The 6,241-nt window shown below is 40.3% G+C and overlaps 1 long non-coding RNA gene across 1 annotated transcript; it reads left to right on the top strand.

Annotated features, from left to right (window-relative positions):
* Positions 1 to 755: 755 nt before the first annotated feature.
* Positions 756 to 2,739, top strand: LOC141020976 (uncharacterized). Its single transcript, XR_012180970.1, has 2 exons — positions 756 to 893; positions 1,896 to 2,739. It is a non-coding gene; the product is annotated as an uncharacterized lncRNA (long non-coding RNA).
* The last annotated feature ends 3,502 nt before the right edge of the window (positions 2,740 to 6,241 follow it).

Below are 6,241 nucleotides of genomic sequence, written 5' to 3'. Positions count from 1 at the left end.
GATCCGGACCACCACCAACAACCTAGAGGCCGGCGAGCCCGACGACGACTGGAGATGCAGCAGGCTAAACGCCGACGAGCCCGACGACAACGGCAAGCTAAAGGTCGTGGATTTGGGAGCGTGGAAGACGACGGCGACAGCTCCACGAGCAATACGGTCGCGGCGGGGTCTTCTTCGTTGTTTCTCTGGTGGAAAACCCGCGCCTGCGACACCGCGGGTGGGCTGTCCAGTGGGTAGCGCCTGCTAATTTGGCAGCAGCGGCGGTGGCTACAAGTTTTCTGCACTTCTGCAAATCATCCCCAAGTCCTACAGCCTGGGTCAACCTCCCTTCTCTACTCCATGTTTACTGAATTTACTGAATATTTGCACTAGTTCTGCTAGTTTAGAGTTGGAGTATTTTGCACAGTTAACTGAACAGTTTTGCAAGCATTCGATCTCTGACAGAACACTATATTATGCGCAGAGTAATTATGTGATGTGTACTAGTGCATCCTTAATGTTTTGAGGATTTTGTTCACTCGATAAGCAAGTCAACCTATTTATTCTGATAGGCATTTTGTAGAAGGAGTTACTTCAAAGGTGAGGCCATGATCTGTGGTGTCTACTGAAGGCGTTTCAGTCAAAAACTTGCTTAGGCAAGAGCAGATTTACGAGCAAAAAAACTCACTCCATATGTCTACTGTCTAGCACTTTGTGCATGAAATCTGCAACTTATTTATTATCTTGAACTTACTAAAATGGTTTTCCCATCACAGATTGCCATGGAAATTAGCTGATCTGGCACTAGATATGTTGATGACAAAGCACTAGGCAGCCACTATCCTGTGTCCTCCTCCCCTGTTAAATGATTATCTGGAAATCAGCTGGCTTCCTGAAGAGAAGTAAAAGCCTTGGTGAGTAGTGCATCCTGCCAAATCAGAAGGATTTACCAACAAATTTCAGTACCATCACCAATCCATGATGAAATTGTAGTTTCACTTCACTGTACATAACCTTTATGCATTTTAGAAATACTCCATGGCAGTATCTAGTAACACTGTCAGTTACTGAATCTATATCTATAGTACTCCATGGCAAAGATTAGTGCATTTCTAAAATGGCAAAGATTATGGCACAAAGATTAGTTACATCACATCAAAATCTCAAATCTAAATTTGATGGAGTATTCGACAGCAGTCTCTGATTGCTGAAAGCATCTGTTGCCATATTATAATCTTTTACCACAAGTTTGTGACCAAGGAATAATACTGTTTTTTCACATATTGTCCTTCACTATGAGATCTTGTGTAAATCAAAAAAATGCGTGTCCATATTTAGGAGCAGTAACTTCGTTAGGAAGAAAGCCAGCTCTAAACAGAGTTACTCCATTTGATATGTTATATTTTTATCATAGAGTAGATTGTTAGGAGATCTTGTTTTTATCTCTGAACTTGTATGATATGTGAACCCCAAAAAATGCATCATCGGACAGGCGCAGGTTGATGCCCCTCCATTTGTCACATCACAGACTAGACTAGGTGATCATTTTCTTTTTAAATGCTAGGAAAAGGGGAGGTGTTCACCATATTATAGAGAGCAGAAAGATTGATGGCTAGGGAAACCCAAGAAGTAAAAGGAACAGCACTGAAAGCAAATAGACCATGTAAATAACCAAAATTAATTCTAATTAATTCAAATAAATCCAAATTAATCCTGATTGGAGTAAATTTTCACTGAATCCTAACTGGAGTGACTGAAGTATCAACAGATCATGCATCCACTGAATTATGCATCTACTCCACTGACTGACTGAATTATCAGCAGATTATCAACATTAAAATCTGATGTGGTAACAGTTCTAGAGACAGTGTTTGTTCAGATCATAATTGCTCTGCATCTACTGATTTTTTTTTCAGTTAACATTGTTCAGAGCACAAGGAGCAGAGAAGCAACTCTGTACAATACTGTACCTTCTTCCTCCTGATGATAGGAGCTCTGGTGGCAGCACAAGCAGCAGTCCAGAGGAGCAGCAGCAGTATGGGCAAACGAGCAGCAGCAAATGAGCAGCAGTATGGGCAGATGAGCAGCAGCAAACAAACAACGGTATGGGCAGAGGAGCTCCACCGGCGGCAAGGTAGAAGTAGACGCACGGGCGCTTGGGCAGGGGAGAAGGAGCAGCAGGGGCTCGCGCAGGAGATTGAGGAGCATGCGCGGGAGATCAAGGAGGAAGCGTGCGAGCTCCTGGTCCACCTGATCGTTGAGGCAGGTTCCGGCAATGCCCGTGAGGAATTGCGGCCGGGAGGAATGCGGCGGCGCATGCGCGGGGCTCAAGGAGGATGCGTGTGAGCTCGAAGAGGATGCGCGGGAGCTCGAAGAGGACGCGCGCGAGCTCGAGGAGGACGTGCCGGGAGGTTCCGACGACGCCCGCAGGTAATCGCGGCGGGAGGGGATCGCGGCGGCGCAGGTCTGGGCGGCGGCGGCGCAGCAGGTACTTGGCGACGGCGGCTGCGGCGGAGGTCGAGCAGGTACGTGGCGACGGCGGCGGAGCACTTCCTGCTGTGCGGCGAATCGCGCAGCTGGGCGGCGCCGGCCCCTGGCGACGACGGAGGAAGAAGACGGGGGCAGAGGGAGTTGTTTCAGATCGTTTTGAAACTAGGAGGGCTTTTTTGTAAAATCACTAATGAACTGCGCCCGCGTCATGTTTTTCGGGACAGAGGGAGTATAAGTGAAGCACTAGAGCAATTCCATAGAAAAGAGCTTCATTGACGGGATGTGCGTGCCGCTTACCTAGCCTCCCTGGCAACTATTTGAGGACTCTATTTTATTTAAAAACTTTCAGATCTAAGAATTTTATTAAAACATCAAGCAAAACAAAACAAAATGAAAATCCAAGAATGGCACACATAATGTGAAGAAGCAAAAACTTAGGCTCAACCGATACTAACCGATAATTGTTGACGAAGAACGGTGGGATGCCTACCGGGGCATCCCCAAGCTTAGATGCTTGAGACCTCTTGAAATATTATCTTGGGGTGCCTTGGGCATCCCCAAGCTTGAGCTTTTGTGTCTCCTTAATTCCTCTCATATCACGGTTTTCCTAAATCTCAAAAGCTTCATCCACACAAAACTCAAAAAGAACTCGTGAGATAAGTTAGTATAAACTAATGCAAAAACCTTATCATTCTCTATTGTAGCAAATCACTAAAATTATTATTCAACATTTCATACTAAATGCCTCTGCATATTTAATACTCATATCCTCAAATAGAATCATTAAACAAGCAAACATATGCAAACAATGCAAACATAACAGCAATCTGCCAAACCAGTAAAGTCTGTAAAGAATGCAATATTCATCATACTTCCCTAACTCCAACAATTCTGAAAAAATTACCACACTTTAGAAAATTTATCAGAGCTTATTTTGCAAAAAGTTTCAGCATTTTCTCACAATCTGACTTTTCTAGGGAAATTTTGCGACAGCGATAAACTTTCTGTTTTCCAACAGCAACATGTATACTTGCAAAATAAGCATGGTGAAGGCTATCCGTGACATTTTTATTGAAGAGAAAGATGCAAAACATTATTCTAAATAACAGCAAGCAAATACTAACAAAATAAATTGACGCTCCAAGAAAATCACATACCATGTGATGAATGAAAACATAGCTCCTAGTGAGGTTACCGATAATGTTGAAGACGAAAGAGGGGATGCCTTCCGGGGCATCCCCAAGCTTAGTTGCTTGGAACTTCCTTGAATATTACCTTGGGGTGCCTTGGGCATCCCCAAGATTAGGGTCTTGTCACTCCTTATTCTCCTCATATCGACATCTCATCCAAAACTTGAAAACTTCACACAAAACTTAACGGAACTTCGTGAGATAGCTTAGTATGATAAAGAGCAAACATTTCACTTTGGTACTATCAAAGACAAGATTCATAATTATTTCCACACAATTCCTACTGTAGCATATCATTTCCACAATTTATATTGAGAAATATAAGCCATAGAAACTAGGAAACAAGCAAACTATGCATTGAAAACAGAATTTGTCAATAACAGAACAGTCTGTAGTAATCTGTACATAAACCATATTTCTGCTACTCCAAAAATTATGAAAAAAACGAACCACGTGAGCAATTTGTATATTAAACTTCTACAAAAAGAATCAACTCAAAATCACTCTTCGGTTAAAAATAGGAATTATTTTCTTGAGCGCAATTTTTTTTGTTTTTGCACAGAATCAAGTCAACTATCATCAACACTATCCCAAAGGCTTTCCCTGGCATTTTATTGAAACAAAAGCAATAAAACATGATTACTACAGTAGCTTAATCATGTGAACATGCCAAAACAGTAGGTAAAAGTGTTGGGTTATCTCCCAACAAGCGCTTTTCTTCAATGCCTTTTAGCTAGGCATGATGATTTCAATGATGCTCGCATAAAAGATAAGAATTGAAACATAAAAAGAGCATCATGAAGCACATGACAAGCACATTTAAGTATGACCCACTTCCTATGCATAGGGATTTTGTGAGCAAACAATTTATGGGAACAAGAATCAACTAGCATAGGAAGGCAAAACAAGCATAACTTCAAAGCTTTCAACACATAGAGAGGAAACTTGATATTATTGCAATATGTAAAAGCATATGTTCATATCTCATAATAATTTTAAGTGGCACCATGAACGAATACAAAAATATAAATATCACATAAAGCATTCTTTTCATGATGCATAAGCATAGAAATTTTGTTACTCTCCACATGAGCAAATTTCTTCTCATCGATAGTAGTAGGAGCAAACTCAACAAAATAACTATCATGAGAGTGAAAATTAAAATCATGATGACAAGTTTCATGGTTATCTTTATTATTTGTAGCATACATGTCATCACCATATTCATCATAGATAGCAACTTTGAAGCCATAATCAATTGAAACCTCTTCCAACATAGTGGATTCATCATTAAATAAAGTCATGACCTCTCCAAATCCACTTTCATCAATATAATCATCATAAATAGGAGGCATGCAATCATCATAGTAAATTTTCTCATCAAAACTTGGGGGGACTAAAAATATCATCTTCATCAAACATAGCATCCCCAAGCTTGTAGATTTGCATATCATTAGCATCATGGATATTCAAAGAATTTATACTAACAACATTGCAATCATTTAAATATTTTGTGCCAAACATTTTATTGACATCTTCTTCTAACAACTGAGCACAATTTTTTGAGCCATCATTTTCAAGAAAGATATTATAAAGATGATCAATAATATGATGCAACCTCGATTCCATTTTTTATGTAGTTTTCTTTTATAAACCAAACTAGTGATAAAACAAGAAACTAAACGAATAAATTGCAAGATCTAAAGATATACCTTCATGCACTCACCTCCCCGGCAACAGCGCCAGAAAGGAGCTTGATGTCTACTACACAACTTTATTCTTGTAGACTCATGTTGGACCTCCAAGCGCAGAGTTTTGTAGGATAGTAGCAATTTTCCCTCAAGTGGATGACCTAAGGTTTATCAATCCGTGGGAGGTGTAGGATGAAGATAGTCTCTCCCAAACGACAATGCAACTAAATACAAGAAATATCTTGTGTCCCCAACACACCCAATACAATGGCAAATTGTATAGGTGCACTAGTTCGGCGAAGAGATGGTGATAAAAGTGTAATATGGATGGTAGAAATATATTTTTATAATCTGAATAAATAAAAATAGCAAGGCAGCAAATAGTAAACGGGCACAAAAACGGTATTGCAATGCTTGAAAATGAGGCCTAGGGTCCGTACTTTCACTAGTGCAACCTCTCAACAATGCTAATATAATTGGATCATATAACCACCCCTCAAAGTGCGATGAAGAATCACTCCGAAGTTCCTATCTAGAGGAGAACATAAGAATAAATTGTTTGTAGGGTACGAAACCACCTCAATGTTATTCTTTTCCATCGATCTATTCAAGAGTTCCTACAAAAATAACACAAAGCTATTATTTTCATTCGATCCATCCTAGAGTTCATACTAAAATAACACCAAAGCAAATTCATATTCATAATACTCAATCCAACATAAAGAACTTCAAAAAGTGCCCCAAGATTTCTACCGGAGAAACAAAGACAAGAACGTGCATCAACCCCTATGCATAGATAACCCCAATGTCACCTCGGGAATCCACGAGTTGAGTGCCAAAACATATATCTAGTGAATCAATACGATACACCATTGTCACCACGAGTATTCA

This window comes from Aegilops tauschii, chromosome 3 (assembly GCF_002575655.3).
Source record: "Aegilops tauschii subsp. strangulata cultivar AL8/78 chromosome 3, Aet v6.0, whole genome shotgun sequence".
NCBI lineage: Eukaryota > Viridiplantae > Streptophyta > Magnoliopsida > Poales > Poaceae > Aegilops > Aegilops tauschii.
The sequence above is the reverse complement of the archived record's forward strand: the minus strand, read 5'-3'. Positions and strand labels throughout refer to the sequence as shown.